Source organism: Zerene cesonia, chromosome 3 (assembly GCF_012273895.1).
Source record: "Zerene cesonia ecotype Mississippi chromosome 3, Zerene_cesonia_1.1, whole genome shotgun sequence".
NCBI lineage: Eukaryota > Metazoa > Arthropoda > Insecta > Lepidoptera > Pieridae > Zerene > Zerene cesonia.
In genome coordinates this window covers 5,424,497-5,446,190 of record NC_052104.1, presented here as the reverse complement: position 1 = coordinate 5,446,190, position 21,694 = coordinate 5,424,497, and the positions used below count along the sequence as shown (strand labels likewise).

The following is a 21,694-nucleotide window of genomic DNA, read 5'->3' as shown; positions in this document are numbered from 1 at the left end:
GATTAGCCAAATAATTGTAGAGTTTATAACAAATAGGCGTATAATTCAACCCATTTACAAAATATCGTGCTTTTGCTTTTCCAAGAGTCAGCTTAACAGTACCAGATTATTGCATTGTCATATAAGTATAGAAAATAATAGCTCAATAAGGCATTAGTTTTGTATCGATTCCCTTGAGATTTCATCATCAGACTGTGTCTTGATGATAATAGAACCACGGAGGAGTTCCGGAGAAGCGCCCGTGCTACCCCCGAGAGTACCCTTTCGAAATAAAAAAGTTCAGTTTATAAAGAATTGTTTTTATAACGAAACGTTGCAACATTGTATCATATCAGATATATGTTTTGAGTTTTTATTGGGTACTGGACCAATATTTGTTCGTCGCGCAAAATGATTTTTCGGTTCAAAATATTAACAATTTAAGCATTGATGACTGACTGCTTTAATGAAAAATGATACGTTAAGAACATAATTATGACGTACGAACTGGATATCTATCCTTCATATCTATCCTTCATATATTTTCTGATGCCAAAATTACTCCTTTCATTAACGTATAGAGAAAAAGATAAAGGAGTAGAAAGGAAAAACAATTTCTCTACCAGATAACCATAGGCACGAGTTCCTTATGGTTTCTCATTTGTTCTAACATTTTATGTACAATTCTTATATATTTATATATGTGTAATAACTTCTTTATGTAGGTAAATTTATTAACGATTTCTGATTTTTTTGCGTAAATACTACTGCTTCTAATTCAAACTTATTGAATTCAACATAAATTTAAAATATTTATTATTTTGCATACTTACTGAAACCTGTTGCTAATCAATAAGTTTAATAGTAATTCTGATGACTTCTGGTCTTCTGATGCTTCTTGATTAGATCACTATCTTTCTGAAACACACACACACACACACACACACACAAATAGACGCATTAAACTGAACTGTCAATACATGACTGTTGCCAGTATTACAGTTTCCATTTATAATAAAATCATCGATGGTAGTTAATGATTAATATATTGCAATTACGCTTTATTTTTACGTTTAAAACATACCCTATACACCATTCATTAAATGACAAAAGGTACAAAAATCGTTATAGCGGAAACTTTTTTATGTATCGTGCCCAGTTAAAGTAACAAGTAAAAATGTACGAGCAAAACAATTTTTCGCATTGAAATACTACGTGTTCGTTAGGAGATAATTGTCGGCGCCCGCGCGGATAACATTATCACGTACAAATAGCTTGGCTGTGTAAACAACTAGCAAGCTTCTAATGCCGATAACAACGTAGGAATTTTTTATTATCTTTACGAAGATCTTCCTCGATCCAGTCGACGATCTTAATATTGAGACGGTAATACAAGAGATTATTTCCAATGCAGTGATAATCTTTTAGAACTCAGTCGAAGATGCTAACTTTACACATAAATTTTATTAAGCTGCGTTGTATTTTACCACCACACGAGATAAATTAAAAAATAATTTGATTGATTGCTTCACAGTTTTTGTCGGACAAAATAAATATGAAAAAATTAAAAAATCTCTTCGACACGGTTTAAAGGACAATAATTTATTGCTCCAGTATTGATATTTTGGGGGCGAATTCTGCATTGAAGGGATCATCCAGGCTTTTGATTTTCGAGGGGTTGTACAGCGAGTAATTAATTTGATTACGTATAGAGATATTAAAGCAAATGTCCTTGATAGTTTAAAACTTTAGAAATAAATAATGATTGTAATAAACACTACTCTTGCTGAGGTTGAATTTTTCGAGTTTACTACGAACGATCATTATTAGTGCAACAATAAAGTAGCAGAAAGCTAAATTGTTGTATTCGTTCTGATTACACGAGTTCAATAAGTTGAACAAATACACCTGATTAGTGAGCGTGGATTAAAAGCATCTGAGCGATTTTGTTACCCGATATCGAACTAGCTTAGAGTCGCTGTTCCATAAATATTCAGGATTTTCGCACTGTATTTGTATTTGCAAGCTGTTCATTTAGATAGAAAGTAACTGACACGTGTACACGTGTATATGGTTAAGGTTACATAATAACCATCAGTAATTTTGTTGCAAAAGCATGTAGCAGTATTTACTCATATTTCTTAATTTCTTACGTCGAATTTATTTTAAATTTTTGGATTATACTTATTGTTTTCTTAAGTAATGGCCACACTTATTGTGGGAGTCGAGCATGCTTCGGCACCGGGGAAGTACTACACCCCCACAGAAAACCGGCGTGAAATAATAGCTTGCTATTGTGTTTCGTACGGTGAATGGGGGAGCCGGAGGCCTATTTCCTTCTCCTAGCCCTTCCCAGTCCATTCCTTCTTTCCAGTCATCAATCCTTTCCTTATCCCTTGTCCCTTAAAAGCGACATAAAAAAAAAACTGAATCATTTCAATAGTTAACTATAAGTGTGAATGATTAAATGATTGATGAATTGATGAGATGATTAAAGAATTGATGAAATTACAAATTAATTATAATAAACATTAGCATTAACTAACTTTTAATGAATATGTTATCCAATGTTGTAATAAATACTCTACTTCATACAATTACTATTAATCCATTTTGCTAAACATGAGTGTCCTATGACATAAGTAATGAGCAGCGTTTTACCTCCACGTGTATGTTGAAAGTAAAATAAACATAAAAAGTACGAGCAAATATCATTCGTAGCATAACAGTTTCATTTCAATAATGCAAAAGTGCACGTATACAAGACACGTAGGAGTCCAAGCGCGTCCATCTAGCTAGACAATACTAAAAAGCAGCTAGTTAGTGGAAGTTTACACAAACACGGCGGCTTGTTAACTGTAACTTGTTAATTTCGTTCCCCCTGTTTTATAACTGCGACTCTGCCGCCGTGTCAGCATTCAGACAGTTGTGTCACAGCAGTAGGCAACAACGCCACTAAAACAATTATGTTCTCAAAATTACGTACACAATATTTTCCACATTAACTTTACATGTTTCATGTCTGTTCAAAATTAAAACTAATTCATAAACACGCGAAACTTCCGAAACGCATTTTAAGAACTCTACAAAAATGCAATATCTTACGTAAGATTTTGGGGGCTTATTTTCAATTTTGAACGGACTAGTAAGAGAATTGGATGCATTGTACGGAATCAACAACGTTGAGGCGGACGTGATAAGTGTTTCGAAGGGTTTCATTCAACGCCGTACATTCATAACTATTCCTATTTCGTCCGCACGTGCCAATATCACGGTATGAACTTTGTGAATAGATAACAACGTAATATAATCATATCACACATTAAACAAGGTCAGTGTGTCACCTAGCATATAAACCTCGATGATCGTTGACGGCATAGTAGCGCCTATTGATTTTATGTAAAAAGTACAAAACATAATCCAATAGTCTTCGGTAGAGAAAGCATCACGTCAGGCAATTATTAAAGTTTCACTCACCAAATGCAATTTTCCTATACAAATTAGTGAAAAAATAGGCTGCAATATTGCTTGCAATTCATCGCGTAATCGGACTGCGATTCACACTGAACTAAACTTTCAAGGTTCTCAAAGTGACAAGTCTAAATTAAATCGCCTCGAGCCTGACTCTACGGCTTCCCCTATTAAGCCCTTTAGTATAAATTCCTTAAAGCTTTAGGTAAAAATTTCAAAGAAACTTAATTTTGAGTTAGAAAATTGGAAATTGCTTATAATAAGAAATTTATTAAACTCATTTCTTTAACGCGTACAAATCCGCTATTTTCAGTGACGTCATCGATTTTATATAAACGGGAAATGTTTTTAAATTGGAACCAGGGCAGGAATTTTGAAATCAAATTACTAATTAAGCTGTCCGTTTCGTTCCGTCAGCTTACATTGCTTAATAAAACGCAGCTAGAAATTCGTTAATAGCGCTCTGGAAAAGAAAGTAGAGACCTTCAACGAAAGGCTTTCGTTTATTTGAAATCTGACGAGAAATTGCTTCTAAATTCGAATTTACTGTGCGTTGTAAAGGTTACTGTTGCGAGGTTTCTTGAAAAACACTTTCAGATATCCACGTTAAACGCGATCTAATTTGCTATTTTTATAATCTAAATTAATTAATTAAGACAACGAGTTACAGTTACAAGTAATAGGAATTATTACGAAGTTATTGATCTGTTCATCTTTTCCGGCTAAATGCGTTTTCCAGTCTACCACGTTTGTAATTGTACACAATATGCACGCTATTCCTACACAAACGTCCGCTGTATGTGTGAGTGCGCCACGTGTAAGCTGGCCCACTGCGAACTCCTCCCGGCTACTGCTCGCCTAGTACTTTGCTCTCGGCGCTGTAAGCGATCTTGTTTGCGAGAACTTTGAAGCGGATAATTTGTCTCCATACTAACCGGCTTGCGACAGATCAACACGTGTAAATAGATTATCTTGATCGCGGCTCGTCTTTCAGATTATGTTCGTCTCATTAATGGAACTCTACATTTTAGGTCATGTTTTGATTGCAAAAGAACTTCTTAATGTTTAAATATTATGAATGTATTTCGATTAAAAACAAACTTTGTTGTGGTATAATTTTTTCTGTTCATATAATATGTATTTGCAATATATTTCGAGACTTAAAACAGTCTAGAGTGCTTCAATAAGTACATAGTGCGCGTCACTGCTTCCACATCATATTATGGGCTCTTATTACGTCGGCACTAGTGTAATCGTCATGTTAAATAAAATAAGTTATGATCGTTGGTTATGAATTTTTATTGAAATTTGTATTTTTTAGCTTGTAAATTGCGAATTGGCGAATTATTATTCAGATTAACATAATAATAAACTTTAATAGTTTTTTTTTAATTAATATGTTACTCATTTAATAAGTTCGTCAATAGTCGACAATTCTTAGGTTAAATAATATTGCTGTTACGTAATGACGACAGTTAACATTATATTGTAGTTTGTAAGTATGTAAGCGGCCTAGAATCGCAGTGACGTAACGTTATAAATCTGAACTTTTACGCGAATTCCAATACCACGCTCCGCTCTCGGTTCTGTTCAGTTGCACAATGTTATCCAGAATAGTTATTTATATGTTACTGTTCCATTCATGATATATACACAAGATCACGCTGTTATCAATATTTTAATCATCCGCAATTATGTTCTGTAGCTTGTAGTTACATTTGTTTTCGATTCAAATTTAATACAAAAAGTTTTTATATGTGTACTTATTGAGAACATTTTATAATCTGTATTTATATTATGAAGAAGAAAAGATTATGAATTCTTTGAGCTTGTGTCGTAAGTAATCTTCGCATTTACTAAACCAATTTTAAAAATTATTTTACAAATAAAAAACCTCGCCATATTTTGTTCATATTTTTTATGTGGGTTGAGCAACTAGTACGGTATAGACAGCCATGGTCAAATGATGACCAGTCTAGTTTCTTTTCATATAATTAAATACTAACCACACAAAACTACTCCACCTGAATTAGTTACAGAAGGTAAAAATGCATTCAACAGCTATTTCATAATTCATATCGACTGTAGCTAGAAAAAAAAACTTCTTTACTAAATGAGTTATTCGAAGTCATTATGGCTAGCGTTATCATTAAAATAAAAATTACAAATTATGAATCTGTTAATCTAGCATCACTTTCAATATTCATTAAAAGAGTATCAGCCGAGATCAATTCTCACCAGTGACGCGTATTTGAAATGATTCTGTATTAATGATGATCTGGATTTTTTTCAATTTTCATCAAAAGAGTTTTAGTCGAATGAATTCCAGCTAGTAACGTGACGCATTTTGTACTCAAGTGGTTACAATTGAGGTCAAACCGCTGATTTAATGCAAGCACTTTAAAAAAATAAAATAACATTCGTTAAAACGTTATGTATTTAAAATTTATTGTAGCGACTAATATGCTACTAAATGGCTTAACACTGAACTTGTTTTAAAATAAACGTATTCATATCGCTAAATGTGTTGCTTTATATTGTACAAGCGATCATTATTTTAATTAAAACATTTGTCTTTAAATTAGTTAAAGCAATCGACTCCTCCTCTCAAGTAAAAAAATATACATTTGTGACAAATGATGTGAAACTAACAAATCATCTTTAGCAATGCAATTAGACTGTATCAAAATTGTAATATTCTAAGACCAATTTACAATGTGGAATTGTGTAGAATCGAGTGATACATGCACAAGGGATTAAAAAAGCTGATTTCCAAAATGGAATAACGTTTCGAAGATTATCGTCTGTGTTAAAATTTCAATTTAAACACGGTCTGTACGTTGTCTATAAGTTGTTTATTCCTCTCATAACTTGCTAGTTTATAGTTGGTTACTTAAACAACAATAGTGTTACAAAAGGACATCTAACAAGGTAAATTTCTTGAACCGCTACATTCCGCTACGATGCGCGCTTCTATCCAGAGACTACGAAGCGCTACGACAGTTTTGGCCCATATACATCTATATGTGTATTATGTACGCATATTATTTTTTGTGAATATTTGTGTATTACGATTTATCCCTTACTTTAACGACTTTATTCCAAAATCAATTACAGAGTATTTATAAAGATTTAATAAATAGAAATAGTAAGTAATCGTCCTACACTCTGCAATCTATATGTAAATATTTTATCTTTAGTTTATTAGATAAATGTATTAATCATCAAAATATCTACAGTACGCGCAACAAAAAAGACAAATGGAAAAACAAACAGAAAATAAATATACAGTTTAACCCCTTTTAAAATCTTTATGGATTTATAACATAAATAATGAAGACGACAGAGATTGTTGTCATATATTGCGACACGATAGCTGCATTACAAAAATCTATTTTACCAACGATGTCTGCATTTACATACGTCATTAACGCTAAGGGTTAGCAGGAAGGTTAAAATGCGGAAGACTAACTTGATAAGGAAAGTCAACAAACATACGTTGTTTCTTCTAGCAAACTTTTAACACAGAATATTCATTATGTAAAATAGATAAAAACTAAAGTGAGTTAAATTCATGAGTATATCTTATAGTTCGTTGCATAACAATTATTACAGAAACCACTCTGCCTAGTTAACTGTAAATGTAGGGTTGCTGCATGGGTGGTTTAATTATATAAATTTTATTATTCATCTTTGCACCAATATTACACATTTCACATACCCTGATCGCTCCAATCTTTATTTCACGGGTTTTTTTACCAAAATGTATGCAAAATTTAACATTAGTGAAAAGTAAATATGTATCTTAAATATGTATGCTATTTTGGACAATACGATATATAAAACACCATAATAATCATATTGCTTTATTGATATTAAAATTAAAAGATACAATTATACGATTATGTTAAAACTGTCATACGATGATACTACGAAAGTTACTTATTTAAGTGTAATAAAATGTTTTTCAATCAGAATCGGTGGAAATATATTGTGGTAGTCGAGCATGCTTCGGCACGAATTGGGCCAGCTCGCACCGGGGAAGTACCACACCCCCACAGAAGACCGGCGTGAAATAGCATTCTTCTGTGTTTCATTTGGTGAGTGGGGGAGCCGGAGGCCCATATCCTTTTCCTTAACCTTCCCGTTCCATTCCTTTATTCCTCTCATCAATCCTTTCTCAATCCCTTTCCAATTCGAAGTCGGCAATCCATTTGTAGAGGAGTATGGTCTGCAAACGATCTTACGCCTCTCCAAATGTTCATGGGCGGTGGTTGCGCTTAACATCAGGCGACCCACCAGCTCCATTGCCGACGGTGACATAAAAAAAATCTATTTTATTATTACAACTAGCTGTTCCTGTTCCGCTGGCATGGTCAAATAATATTATTAACAAATGTATCGAAATTTATAAATTTCAAATGTGCGTCTTAGTGTATTTTATAGAGAAATGATGTTTCCCCGCGATGAAAAATAGCCTATGTCACTTACAAAGCAAGTATACATACAAAGATAAAAATCATATAATATAATCGCTCCGTTGCGACGCGACTAAACTAATCAGACACACTTTCGCATTATTAAAATTATAGTAAGAATCGATATTTGAATGTTAAATTTAATATAATAATTGATTGTTATTAATATAAAACATGAAATAATCATTTACCTACATGAACAAAAAAAGTAAAATTGATTATTATTTTTTCTTTCAATATTATGGGGGAGTATAGATTCTTGAATTTTTATTAAAGACAAACACACGTGTGAACCCTCCCGTTGATTGCTTGAATCGACGCCAAAGTTTTCACGTCCTACAACGCATACATTGAATAATACATTACAGGTCTTTCATGTTATTTTACATTTTCTTTTCCCATAAGTAATGAAAGTTTTACAAAACATAAATTAGTACGTTCTCATTTTTTTACTTCCAATAATAATTATATATATATATATTTTTTATTCCAACCAAAGTCATATGTCGAAATTATAACACGGCTTTTAGCGCTTACAATGTGATGTGCTTTATTTTTATGCTATGAATATCATAGAAGAAGAAAAAAACATACTGCATATGATTATAGCATTTCATTATACCTCACAAGATTGAAATGAATCGGTTACTATGCGCAGGTTGGTATGCAAACGCCTAGGTATTCTTCTTTTAAAATTGATTAGATATTATGAAATAAAGCAGCATGTACCTTTATGCTTACATGCATTAACAATTCATATCAATCTAATTTGTTAAACGAAGCACGCTGCTTGAGAATTTAGGCAACATTTCAGCTGACTTGATTATCAGAAAAGCTTTATTAAAATCGAGACTTATCCTATAAATATTAGGTACTTCTTTCACTTGTTAATCATATGCTATATAAAATCGCCACTGTAAGCTCGTTACGGAGGTTTAACCTGATTATAACCCGAAGCGTCTCATTACATCGTGCTTTTGCAATTCAATGAGACACTTATAGACTCTCAAGTTACAAGTTAACGCTGCAAAGCCTATATGGTTGTTTTTAATATTTATCGAGTCGGTTTTAATTTGGATTTAATAGATAATGAGTACTGATATTAATTCATAAAAGTGTGGTCGGTGAATCGTAAGGGTTTAATTTATGTCCGTTATAGGAAGTTTTTGTAAAGTATTAATTAATTTATGCTTTCAGGTAAGTAATCGTACTGCTCTATATCTACCATTCGAGTAAACAGATAAACATTTAAATACCTCTTAATAATAATATAAATAATTTAATAATAAGTCAATACAATAAAAGACATGTGGAAGAAAATATACAATCATTATTGTTAAAACATCCACAATACATATACTGTAACTTCAGTTCAATAGTTTTGGTTGTAATGGAGCATTGCCAACATAAAATAGTCAGAAAGAGAGGCTATTGTGTGTATATTCTGTCATCTGTATCAAAATAATTTACAGCGCAAACGTTTACAATATAGATTTAATAGTTTGCCGTTGCAAGGATAAGGGCTTCCACGCTTACACGTGTGGCGTAGCTTTCGTGGAAAATCTACAAAGCAATTTTGATAGGGTTTCACCTAAGTCAATTTTAAACTGATCGATTTGACACTGATTATAAAAGCCTCTATTATAGAAACTTTAAGTTTCATTGGACGTAATGATTATTTAAAGAGAGCATTCAAATATATTTGTATATATTTATATGATACAAGAAATATTCGAGTAAAATCAAAGAAGATTATAAAATTACTTCAAGTGAGAGAAGTCTAAAAAAAATTAATCATTATCGACGAGAAGATTTATACACAGGTAGAACAGATTTTTTTAAAACGAACAATAAGCTCAAGAAAATCTGTATTATCCTTTTTTTGACATACACACTAAATATTTTTATGTAATCATTAATTATTTTTAGTTTCAATAACAATACTAATATATTACGTATTATATAATAATATGCTACCTTTAAAGAGAGAGTATTAGGCACGTATGTACAAGTACACTGATAGGTATACAAAATTATGTTTCTAAATAATCGCCCCTGGTTATAGACAAATAAGCGTATATTTAATGTCCAAATTAACACTGACTGTATTGACTGAACAAGTTTGTGATTACAACCTAGATAACCAATCAGTAAATTCCAATAATATAGATTAATTACGCTTTTGATTACAGAACGAATGCAAATTGAATGACACCATTAAATCCTTTTTGTATTTGTAGACACCGTTTTTTATTTTTCATGATTATTTAATCAGATTGTGTAATTCAAGCAATTCGAATCTTTTAAATTGAGGGGCCGATTTACTAGACTTATTGACGATATACTATAACGTATGACGAATTACATAATGTTGTTTTGAATTTGAATTTAGAAAACTTAAAACGTATTTGATTGTTATCGAAAATGCATAATATGCCCTTCTCTGGAAATAGATACAGGTATTTAAAAATTAAAGACTTTTTAACGGATTTCAAAAGCGATTTATTTATTATATTATTAACCCGAGGTTTCGAACACTTTACAGCGAGCCTGGTCACGGGGAGACTGAAATGTTACATGTCTTGAAGGCCATACAAAAATCGTTGTTATTTTGAGAGGCGTAAGGACAATTACAGAAATATGTAATAAGGTAATTTTTTAAGCCGGTACAAAATTGCTAAATAACCATAAGAAAATGTATTAAAGTGAAAAAGGTGATAAATAAAATATTGGCGACTTCACCACTATATAAATGACTAAAAGAATATTTGAATACATATATATAAACGGATATGTTTCGTCGCTACGTCTATTAAAGATGTCATACAATAGCCCACAAAAAAATTTAAAAGGTTAAGTCCTACCTACTTATAAAAATATATAAAAATCTCATACCTAGCAAAGCTGTATCTATATACTCATAAAATGTTTAATTCAAACAAAAATAATTAAACAGTAGTTCCAAAATATAAAAATAGTCTCCTTTAATTGGGGATAATAATTGTTTTGTGTCTTTGTAGAGTGACAAACTGTATTCATGATTGTGCCCATTGTTTCACCGCTTCGGGCACGCGGTCAATTTGTTCTATTGTAACATCAATATACGTTCTGTTATTGTAAATTGAAAACGACCGCGCCTTGTATCCGTGATGATTAATTAGTTGCTTTTTTATAATAAGAATATCCAGAGTGATTTAGTAATCAGCAGCTATTGGTCTATACAAATCATTGTATTCAAACTAGAATACAATACCTTGGAATTAATCCGTACCGGATAATTGTTATAGTTTTTTTTTTTATAAAAACCTGATAAAATTAAAGCCTATTATTTTAGTTTTTATGACATATATCCATACGTTTACTAATACCTATTACTTTTCTGTGCCAAATTTAATCCTTCTTTGTACGCAAAATTTTGGTTAAAGGGATATAAAGTTTATGCTTTCGGTATGAATATAATTAAGATTCCATGGTGCGAAAGTAATGAGAACAATCAATAAAAAAATTAAGAAAAATATATCTAATGACTTTACATAACACATTTTTTTATTCATCAAGCCAAAAAATATAGTGTTTTATTTTATGAATTAAAATGGAAAATACCTAGTTATGTTTGCTATACTGATATTATACGGATTTAATTGAAAGATTCGGTTATAAAACACACTATTGTGAGCAAAATAGAGCTAAACAGATATCCGCTCATCAATTCTCTTTTTCAAAACGGGCTAGTAGTCTAATGACTATGTTTAACCACAGATAACATATTATTACTTAACTATTATAGTTATGGCACCATTTTTTTTTAATTTCAAAATTTTTTTTGTAATGACGCTAGGCGAAGCCCTGTATTTGCGTCTTGGTATTTATTAATCTTTATTAATTCTATTCAAGGCTACTTCAACACCTTATTATGTATATTTTCATCATTTAGTTTGGATATTCCATTTAAAAGATCACGGATTTGAAAATGTGATCTTATATTTGAAAAAGGCGCGTGATTGAAGCTCGGCTAGCTAGGCAATAGGCTATATGCAAAAAAAAGTGTAAAGACCCTTGCGTAGCCGAGGTGGCCCGTTTAGTGATGAAAGAAAAAAGCAAGAATAGTAAGCTTGAAATATTAAAAAATATGTCATCATCATTTTTTATTCTTTATGTATACAGTGATGAGTAAACAAATAAATAAATAAATATGGACAGAAATATTAAAATAAATCTATTTTTTTATCGCGTAGGCACATCATTAACGCATAAGCATTTGGCATACAAACTATATCCAAGAATGTACTATACAAATTCCATCCGTTAACTTTTGCTTCAGCTAATCAGCCAAAGCTCATCGAGTAAAATTATTAGTGCGTAAGAAAAGTATTCTGTAAAGTGTTAGCCTGTAAAGAAGATGTCTACTATCGGACTTACAGCAATCATTATTGTTATATTGCTTTAAATATTGGTTCAATAATAATTCGAATACTCCACTTTCCAGACATGAGATATTTTAAACATTATATGGCATTTGCTAAAATAACAGAATTGCACGTAATAAGAGAATGCTATGTATAGCATAAAACTATAGATATTCGATATAATATGCGGATACTCATTCCGCCAGAGGCGCACGTGACAGAAATAACAATTTTACATTATAGAGTTGTTTCGTGGTTTTTAATTAACATATAACTACATATCTGCCGTTAATCACTGCGGATGCAAATAAAACTATTTTATTCATTACTTTTCAACGACATTTTTCAAGTGACGACTTTATTACGCTTGCATATATCGTTTTAATAAATAAACACAGACCGCAAAAATGTTTATTAAAGTAATATTGAGCGAGTAAATGTTGCTTGTTCGAGCGATTAATTTCAGGAATAAAGGGATTTAAAATATGAATAAAACAAAGTTTGTCTTTTAGTATTACTTTTGCCTGACACAGCTACGTTACAATGGATTCTGCTGACATGTAGGTTGGCACTATACCACAAACGTTCCGCTAATTCTTTTTAGCTAAACCAATAAAACTAAAATCGCTAGTTCCAAGCGTATATTGTTAGTTGAAAACAAATTGGCAATGAAATATGTAAAAAATAGCCACTTGCAGGAAGGATTTTATGACAAATCTGATAATATACGAGAATATGGATGTGCGATATCACAGGTGGTTCTTTGTCATGCAAATGGATAGAGTATCCGGATAGAGACAACCTCTCGCATTGCCGAGGGCAATTCCTGGTGCCTGTAACTTGCTCCTGGCTAAAGACCGTAAACATCATGGAATTGATTGAAATACATACATGAATACTCGAATCTAGATATCGAATGACAAGCAATTTCCACAGCAATAAAACATGTTTTAATTAGGTATTATTAGGTATTTGCTCTCAAATTAAGTTTCTCTGATTACGTTGTCTAGGGATTGCCATGGCAAAAAGTAATTTTTGAAACCTAACATTAAACTGATAATTTCACAGTTTCATTTGCAGTTTTGCTTGCTCTAATCATTGTTCGGAATCGAAATAATAGAAAAAAATTCAACTGCAAAATGTTACAAAGCAAAAAATTTCTAAAACTTTATCATTTAAAACCTTTATGACCTGCATCTTCATACAAATAACAACGGATGCCAGGTTCAGTTTATGTGGTTTTCTCGATGTAAGATTAAAATGAAAGCTTCTATTCTTTTATTGTTCTTGCTTTTATCCGGAACACTATTGTCGTAATCCGTAGGTCGTTGAATAGTCTTTACACACTAGCTACATACTTAGTTTTATGAAAACTTCATAAAAGGTTTATATGTAATTAGCCATCATGTTAATCAGTTGTATGATCTATATGCTATAAAAATTATGAGCAATTTTAATGTTGACATATTTACATTTCATCGTTAAATTGAAACCAAAGTGTTGGTAGGTAAATATTTTGTTATCGACACGACAGCTTTTGCTGCGTAAATAAGTTCAACTAAATTGATAACCTATATGTTGAGTTACAATTTGCCTATTTACGGCATAATTACATCAATTTTTAAATACATCATCAGCGAATAACAGTAAATTGTGAATTGGGGTGAAAATTGTATCGTAAAACGTAAAGACTTGCCAGTCTACGTTTTAAAGAAATAAATTTAGTTTTGTATTTGAAGGATCGTCACATAAATTTGATTATTTTAAAAACTGCGGGTATTTTTGTTAATTAATTAAAAGTAAATAAAGACTATTCGTGTTCGGTTAGACATATTTAGTAGCTGTAGTTAGAAGTACCTAACGGATTGAGCCTTTTATGAACTCGTCGTCTAAAACACATCACAAAAATTTTAATCTGCATCAATACACCCTCCGCACTGACCCTGTGTCATGCAAATTTAAATGATACTATTTAATCGGTCCGAGTACAAGGGACAAAATTGATGTAAAATTGATCTATTAAAGATAGGTATATCGCACACGTGTTGTGATTGATCCTTTAATTAATACAGAACGATATGTTTAAAAAAAAGCAGAAATATAAAATAGGGGTTTATTAAAACAGGGGAAAATAATAAACCTGGCCCGTCTTTACAAATGCGTCTTAAGAAATGACGCTTTTACAAAAGAGATTAAAATTTTTATTCCTTCATATCTCCAATGAAAGTTGCGATTTTGCATCGATATTCTGAATACATTCTAAAGATTTTACCAATACAGTAATCCGAGTTCCCTTTTTGGCTAGAAAACGTAACATGAAATATATAGTACGTACGTCAAACATCAAAGCAAAATATGTATGTATTTTTTGCTTCCACATATACGACATAAGAGTTAAATACAAAATCCGTTCCGTTTAAATGTTGACTGCGAGAATATTTCTCATTTTCAAGCCAAAACAAAACTACGTACATTCTCTACTTGATAAGACAAGACATGGGACTATGTATCATCTTAAATGTTTGTAATCTTTGTTACTGATCTATCTGCTTCATTAATATGTACACGTGTTTATTATTCTCATAGCCTCAAATTTATATTTATATTTTCATAGTCATATACTAAAATTAGATTTCTTGTTTCAGATATTTCCGGGCAACGACATCAAAGCAAACGTATGAATTAATAACACTTACAACTAACAAAACACGTGAAACATTATCAAGTATATTTGGTTAGCTTCACAAAAACCTACAGCTCACCTAACTACTTTTCATACAAACTGTGCGGAAACAAGTAAACTCCAACATCAACTCTAATCGTGGACGTAACGTCACTGAAGGGCTAGAGCTTGTCACATTCGCACAATATTAGTCTATACAACCTAGAAACAAAGGACACAAGAGCTCTTTTCATACAATTTTCAAGCACAAATTCACGTGCTTACTGTACATCCAACTTAGTTCTGCTCGCCTGGTATTCGATGTAACGAAGAGTCGTTCATGAATCGAGTGGCTCTTGTCGCTTGTTACGTTTATCACAAACACATACACGTACATATATATCATTGTAGTAATTATTACGTTATTCAAGATACTTGACCAAGTCCTTCACATATTCGCAGGTTAATTAACCGGCATACCAAAATTAATAAGCTCAAATCGGCCTCGATTGGCTGCAATCTTGTAAGAGGAGCGGATGAATTTAACTACTAAAGGTAAAGTAATGTTATTTCTTTATACTCAAGCGAATATATTTCTAGTATAGATGAAACGACATTCAATTTAATATGGTATAATCAAACAAAAAAAAATTAAACTATAATAAATGTTATTTGATAACTAAAATCTCTTAGTAGACAAAAATAATTGGACAAAAACTCATGAATAATTAACAGATAATTTTATGAAAAAAACTTGAAAAAAGTCAAAAAGCTAGTCTGGCTTGACACACCAAGCCAACTTCTTAATATAAAATATGTTATTAAATATACAAATAATAGTAATTTTTTTCCATATAAACAATATTTGACAATTATTCACGTAAATGAATTTAATTTAACACTACAGTTTCAAATATACATAATAATAGGTATAAACTAACTTTAGTAATGTAAACTTAGATATCGTGTGACACACAATCAAAAACTCATAAGCAAATTGCAAGAATCATAACTGTAACGTCGCAAGGAAGACATAGAGTAATAAGAATAAAACAAAGAGAATCACTTCATACCAGAGTTAAATGTTTTGCAGTATTGCAAGAAGTATGAAGTTCATTGTTTACATTTACCGCCTCGTAAAATTAAAATCCTTAGTCTACGCGGGCTTAACTATCATTAGAAGTAAGAGATTGTGTGTCTTTTGTTAACAATATGTAGGATAATAAACACTCTTTTATTAATGTTGTTTAATCTCTTAGCATTCACGCAATGAGAAAATAGAACGGGTAAATTAGAAACATAAAAGTCGTCACCTGTATGCGCTAAATAGCTTTCGATGCTTAAATAAGTTTTTGAATACTAGTGTAATATATTTACATCATGAATTACGGAATAAATCGACATACAGAATATTATGCCTATATATACAACATTGGATCGACAACATGTGTGTAAAAATAATTCAAATCGCAGCTTTATTATAATCATGAATATTATATATCAAACTAGATTTATAGAGGTATTTTACTCGCTTGGTAACTCGACTGTGCTTTACAAGGTTTGCGACGAATGAACGCACTTCTCGCTACTATAACCAACGGATTACGCAGGCTTATATCATTGTTACAACGATGAGATCCTCATAATGGGATAATCAGTATAATAAAGCTTACGGCAATCTTTACTGATAGAAGAAAATATAAATAGAAAACATATTAACATTACTAATAAAACAAATTGTTGAGTTAGCTTGAATTAAAAAAGTAATGAATTTAACCTACTTTTTTAATTACTAAATTCATGTATTTATTTATGTTTAATGGAAAACAAACGTTTATCGTACAGTTTAGACTAAGGTAATACAATTTAGACTAATTACAGTTCTACATATTTATAGATACTTGATCACAAAATTACTCTATACAACTCAAAGACAAATAATTATTTGAAATGAATGCAGCAACTCGTAGGTACAGCAATTCTTTTTTTATTTGTAGCGCTTTGAGACTTACAGAGCGAAATTGCTTTTTTGTGTCTTTCTTGTTGGCTAATAAGCCAATGATTTAATATTACGTTCAAGGTGTAAATAATATTTAAATTTAGTAAATCTTTTCGAGTTTAGTTTTATTTTTAATGATATTTGAAAGTAAAACTTACAATCCGAAACGGCATTGCCAGCAATATCCAATTGAATTCATGTTTAATATGCAACGATTGAGGATAATCTGAAAGCATTTTATTCGTGAATATTTCACATTTCACTTACATTCGTAAGAGTAAATCTATTTTTATTGGTACACGTATGACGTGTCTGTATAATTTGACACATTTTTACGTTGAATCGATATATAATGAGTCTTAATTGTGAAAGTGACCTAAGATAATATATCAAAATCTTATTTATAAACCCGTCGGAAGGCATATCAAATGGAGGATTTGACAGTAGACAGTAAATTTTAAGAATGATCAGTATTGTTTTTAACCCAAGTCTTAAAACTATACCGACGAATATACCGATTTGCAATTAGCCATATATGTCTCATATTTGCAATTTTGTACCCATTGAGCTAAAATATTAAACCACCTTTTCATTGCGTATTATATTGAGAAGTAACAGTGAAATAATTTTCAACTAATATTAATTTTATTATAATTTTTAAATACTAGGGGCTTGTTGCCTGTCGACTTAAAATTTAAGAGATGGTGTTTGTGCTGCCAATATAACAAATCAAATCGAGGCTAAGCAATGAATGAATTGACGATTTTTTGTTACAGTTACTCTTTAGCATATTTGTATGGAACGATTAGTGTTGCGAGTCCGATTCGCGTATTTATTATACTCGGTAAATACAACAACAACAATTTATGAATTGTAGGTATAGTACATATGTTAAATAATTCAAACGCTGTTTATTCACGCATTGTGCACAGTAATCCTGTATAGAAAAGTTTCGCTGACAATACTAAGTTGTCCTCACATTCATTTCAAAAAGAAAAACAAAGTTCTAAATTTGAATTGCAATATATTTATCCAGTCTTTGAAACTAAATAATATAAAACATGTAATGTAAAGTTCCAATTTAGTTCATTGCTATGAACAGTGAAGTAAAACTCTTATTTAAAAAGTACCCGTTATTGCAACGTTAAACACTTGAGTACATCAAGTAAATGAACTCCAAAACGAAGATCTTTTTAACGTATAAAATACCAGAATCGTATTCAAATTGGTTCCCTTTTCAAAAGTTCGGTGGAAATTTTAAACTTTAATATTTACTTATTAAATTACATTTAGAGAATCATTAAAAAATTATGTTGTCTCATGGGGGTAGATCATTTATTTAATGTACTTACTTGCCAGTCTAGAATTATGCTCTTTATTTATATTAAATATTACTTTTCTGAATGCTTTTGCTAGCTTTTCTTGTGGGCTCAATTTTAGGCGAGCAACAAAGGAAGGTTTAGATTCATTATTACTTTAACTGTTACAAGATGAGCCATATCTTTACGAGTTTAAAACTGTTTTTTTTTAATTTTAAAAATTTTGCTACACTTCCTAAAGCAATAAATAAATAAAATAAAAAATCGTTAATTGAGTAGCAATATATTTATTTAACTCAAATCAATATATTCAGTAAAATATAAATATGACGTATATTCGGTTTATTTAATTTTCTTTTAGCAGTGACATTATTTTATAATAGTACATTGTATGTACTATTATAAAATGTGAGATGTCCCATATATAATGTTATGTAAGATGTTGGTATAATAATTATTTTACTAACACTAGCCATCTGGTAATTGAATTTAAACACATTTACAATTCAATTATCATATTAAAAAGACTTTGTTCAAATCATAGATTCATCTACATCTTTTTATATTTTCCTGATTTAATATTCAAAGTAAGCAATTTATACTGCCACAAACGAGGCTGTCCACTAATTTCGATTTAAAATGGACTCCAAAAAATGTAAAATTTGTTTACCGTCGTGAAAATCTTTTGAATTTACACTGAGATATTTTTACTAATATACCCCAGCCTTTATTAAAAATGAGCAAAATACATTTTTAAATTATGTCAGTGAATTTCTTTAAAAGCAGGCCGTCGAGCCGCCTTAACCACAGCCGAGCTCTTTCAGCGAACTTCTTAAAAACGTTGGTTACATAAAGCCTTAATTGCTTTCAATCCTATATAGTGTAAATTTAATTTGTAAATTAAGAGAGAGTTCCGGCGTTTGCGACAGAAATAAAAATAAGTAAAGCTTAATAAATTTCAGACGCGGTAATTTGCACAACGGACGTTTTTTAACAAAAAGCTGTGCAGATGTATAGCTGTTAGTATCATTGGTGAAGCGAGTTACTTTCACGTAGAACGCAGTAACGCGCTCATTGCCTTCCTTGTCCCTATGAAAAATTCATACCAGCAAACTCTACGTCCTGTGTCTTAGCTCTAAATATTTTTTGAGATCTTATGAACTACATTCTCTTATTATTTTATCCGAAAAAATATTCCTTGGTTTTATTTTGAATATAAGTTTTACCATTCCTTATGATGATTTATAACATTGTTTGAGATGTATCTTCTATAGATAGTAAATGAATAGGAAAATAACAATTTTCAAAGTGAGTAGTGTTTATTACTAATGTGTATGTACAACTTATTATTATATGCATTTGCCTACAAACAATTATGTACAACTTATGCAATTAAAATGAAAAAAATAAGTATTCTATTTAATGAGTCGATATGTTAAAAATAAATTACCTGTTAAACCAAAGATAAAAAAATGTAAACGTGGATAAACATATTTTTTCTTTTGGTCTATTGAGAATATGATACTGAATTAATATTTTTATTTCGCGTCATCAATGTAATTATTTTAATTACATTACTCACAATCAAGTCTTCTTTAGTAATCTATAATCATCAAAGTTTAGTATCTTATTAAATACTCTTATTACAAGAAGTATTAATTATTGTTATAAGTGTTTGAACCCCTTTGATTTAATCTTTTGTATTGGTGCAAATAAAGAGATATCATTCATTCATACCATATCCCTATCCACCTAGGTTATACCCATTACTATATTTAAGTCCGAAAACTTGGTTCAGATATAAATGTAATAAATGGACGGAAAGAGTTAGCTCTTGCATAACCATTGATCCAATGCGATTAAGCATGCACGCCAGCTTATGAATTTTCAGTTAAAGGCTTCTGTATATTCCAGATTCCAAGATATTTGGTCTTAACACTAACGGTTGTTATGTTACTTCTGTATATTCTCAACTAAAAACAAATATTGTGAAACATATTATACTTTAATATAAAATAATTTTGTCGATCAGGCTATAATAGACTTATAACTATATAATCAAAGTAAAGTAAATAATAAAAATGACTTACGTACATCGTCATTTTTAAGTGGACCGATCCGAGGCGAAGTTATTATCAATTAGTTTTTAATCCTCCAAATGAGGGTAGACAAATAGTGTTAACGATAGCAAAAAATTAAATATGGCATTGCTACACTTTGGTATTTATCCGTAGATAATGCAGCCTGCATTACAGGAACATCAAACCAAGACATGCGTTGCTTCACTTGTCTGTCATTCAAAATAAAAAATAATACCTATTTACCTAGGTATATGAATGTATTGGGTCATTTAAACCACCTATCACACATACTTCAATGGACTTACAAATATCTTCATATGAACGACAAATATGATACTCGATAAATAATCTTTATCGAATATCATATAATATTACAAAATATAAAAATGAATTAATTCCTAAATAAAAACTTTATAACATAACAACAACATTAAAATGGATATTCCTTGATCCTCCTATTTGTAATAATTGTAAAAAAATATATATTATACTACTCATTAAATAAAATTTTAAATTATTATTTTTCATGACAGAAGACGAAAATGTTTACGGTGACTAGGAAGCTTAAAACAAGGTTATTTCTATTTCATGTAACCGAGACACATTTCGTTAGATATTTTGTCTAAAATGTTTTAGAGCAAATATTTAACAAAATGTATGTGAATGAGAATATTTTTATTATTCATATTTTAAAATTTAAAGTTATTATCACGTATTTACTTCTCAATATGATGTGGGTACTCATAATATAACCGTTGATTGTTAAATCAATGTTTTTTTATATAGAATTTATAACTAAAACATTAAATAATGACGTACTTATATAAATTTTAATAAATGTGTATATAAAAAAACCTTAACTAATTTAAATTATTACAGCGTATGTACTGTTATAGGTTTTAGGAATTATTCTCATGAATTATATTATATGAATGTTAATCTTTTAATTATTTGCTTTTCAGGTTAAATTCGAAGACTGCATTGCGAATTGTTTATCCTACAAGTACACATATTCACACTACGAACAATGAATTTATGTCATATTTTTTTTAATTATAATTTTTAGATACGAAGTTAAATGTAAATGTTGAAAATGTTAGAAATCTGAAATGAAAGTGAAATTTTTGAATTAAAAGTATTTACATACAATTTACATTTTCATTGGTATTTTTTTATTCCTTTTTTTTTGTTATTTTAATTTATATCATTTACATACAAAAATATATGTATATTGATAGACATAAATATTAATGTAACTACATATTTCCATTTCATTATTTTCAACTCGAACCACATCTT

At 30.5% G+C, this 21,694-nt stretch overlaps 1 long non-coding RNA gene across 1 annotated transcript in view; it reads left to right on the top strand.

Annotated features, from left to right (window-relative positions):
* LOC119838638 overlaps positions 1–21,524 on the top strand; it is a 33,252-nt gene extending 11,728 nt beyond the window's left edge. Inside the window, exons 2-4 of the long non-coding RNA XR_005288205.1 lie at positions 14,980–15,009; positions 15,459–15,551; positions 21,358–21,524. This is a non-coding gene — a long non-coding RNA (uncharacterized LOC119838638). The remainder of the gene's footprint in view (positions 1–14,979; positions 15,010–15,458; positions 15,552–21,357) is intronic.
* Positions 21,525–21,694: the final 170 nt, after the last annotated feature.